Here is a 2,052-nt window from a genome sequence, read left to right as displayed (position 1 = left end):
ACTGATAAGATGCGCGTTAAATATCGCATGCGATTTATCGTGCAGCCCTAATAATTAGTAATGGTTAAAAAAAAAAAACAGTAGCAGCATTGAGATCTCAGCACTAGACATCCCCTGGGAATAAGTGTGAGTGTGAAAATTGAAGGATCTGTCTTGAGGCTTTCAGAAGTCCTGCACTCTTTTGTAATATTGCCTCTAGTGGTTAATGCGGTTCATTGCAACAGGCCAATAGTCAAAAAAGAATGAATATTATTTTAGTATCACCTCCTAAATCTAGTCGGTGATACACAAATGCTGGAAAAACAACTGTAATATTAGACGGCCAAAAATATTTATTGCACAAAAAAAAGCCTTCATGTGGGAGAACACCACTGGCTGCAACATTCTGTCAAAAATTTCTCACACGTTTCCTTTGTAACCTTAGAGAGGTGAGAAATATATGTACACTACTGGAACACATTTGTTGAAATGAAACATGAAATCTAAACAATAAACTTTAGAGCCTCAAGGCAGAAGCTGAGATATTCAAAGGCAGCCCAATCATTCCTAATGAACTCGTTTACTCTGAAAAAATACTCAGACATACAACAGTTTATGGCATTTTCCCATATGATGCTTATGGTGATTTCAAAACAGTCACTCATCCGACTTATCATCACATCACCACTGTACAAAACCAGATTATTACACTACAATCACTGACAGCTTGCTAATAATCAATAAAACAGTGCAGACTCGAGGTACTTCTCACAACAAACAACTCCTTATTTTTAACATACAAAAACTGCTGCCACATAATAGCCGAATGCAACCTGAGAAGTGTGCGGACAGGTTCCCATGTAGCTGCTCCCAAACCCTAAGGTTAGCTTTTGAGTACTTGGCAGCCGGTCGACTGTATAAACTGCCTTGAGCGTGGATGGAGTAAAAATTCTCACAGTCCTTGAGCAGGCTGATAGAGGAAGACACCCAAAAAGTGTCGCCTGCGGACAGTTTGGAGCTCTGCTGATGGAATGCACACTCATTAGAAAGCCATCAATCATCACGACCCCACCAGATCTATTTTTAAAGGCTGTTCCAGGAAGCCATGTGCTAGGGTACACTACTTTACGAGGCGAGACGCCACCACTGCGATATTAGCGCTCATACTAGAAGAAAAAGTCAAATGAATGGCATATAATGGAACAAGAGAACGGTCAATTATCTGTCAGGCCGTCTGGCAATGCAGGGTCAGTAGAGTGAATTAAAATGATAGTTCATCCAAAAATGAAAATTCTGCCATCATTTATCCACCCTCATGTCATTCCAAACCAGTATGACTCTTCTGTGGAACATAAAAGATATTTTCAGAATTGTGTTTGTTTTTGTTTTTTTGTCCGTACAATGGAAGTCAATGGTCATCAAAACAGTTTGGTTACCAACATTCTTCAAAACACCTTTTGTGTTCTGCAGAAGAAAGTAAGACACACAAGTTTGGAATGACATGAGGGTCAGCAACTAATATAAGAATTTTCATTTTTGCATGAACTATCCCTTTAAGGCTTTAAAAACACATCAATCACTTTGGACAAATTGAACAAAGCTGAACAAAAAAAGTAAACATGGGCTGAAATTGTTGTGGTTATATTTGAAATATCAACCTAGACACTTTGACTGTTTCCAGTAGTAGCTGTTGAAAAAGGCTTCGGCTTTCATCCACATCATCTCTCCAATCTCCTGTCAATCCTACTATCTAAGACTACATAACCATTTCAATTAGCGAGTATAAAACTGAGCTGCATCTGGTAGAGCATACGCTAAAAATCAAACCAACATCTCCAGCAGGGCCTGAGAAAGACCATTCTTGCCTAAAGCCGATATTAAAGGGTTAGTTCACCCAAACATTTAAATTAGCCCATAAATTACTCAGCCTGAAGTCATCCTAGGTGTATATGACTTTCTTCTTTCAGACGAATCCAGTCGGAGTTATATTAAAAATTGCCTTTGATCTTTCAAGCTCTATCGTTGTACTCAGCGGGTGTTGCAGTGCTTCGGTTCAAATGACGTGAAATAAAA

At 38.9% G+C, this 2,052-nt stretch overlaps 1 protein-coding gene across 1 annotated transcript in view; it reads right to left on the bottom strand.

Annotated features, from left to right (window-relative positions):
- LOC107698739 (S1 RNA-binding domain-containing protein 1-like) overlaps positions 1-2,052 on the bottom strand; it is a 62,944-nt gene that overhangs the window by 7,170 nt on the left and 53,722 nt on the right. The gene's annotated exons all lie outside the window — the stretch shown is intronic.

The sequence above is a fragment of the Sinocyclocheilus anshuiensis genome, unplaced genomic scaffold, assembly GCF_001515605.1.
Source record: "Sinocyclocheilus anshuiensis isolate Anshui unplaced genomic scaffold, SAMN03320099.WGS_v1.1 scaffold1015, whole genome shotgun sequence".
NCBI lineage: Eukaryota > Metazoa > Chordata > Actinopteri > Cypriniformes > Cyprinidae > Sinocyclocheilus > Sinocyclocheilus anshuiensis.
Note: the sequence above shows the minus strand (reverse complement) of the source record. Positions and strands in the feature narration are given on the sequence as shown.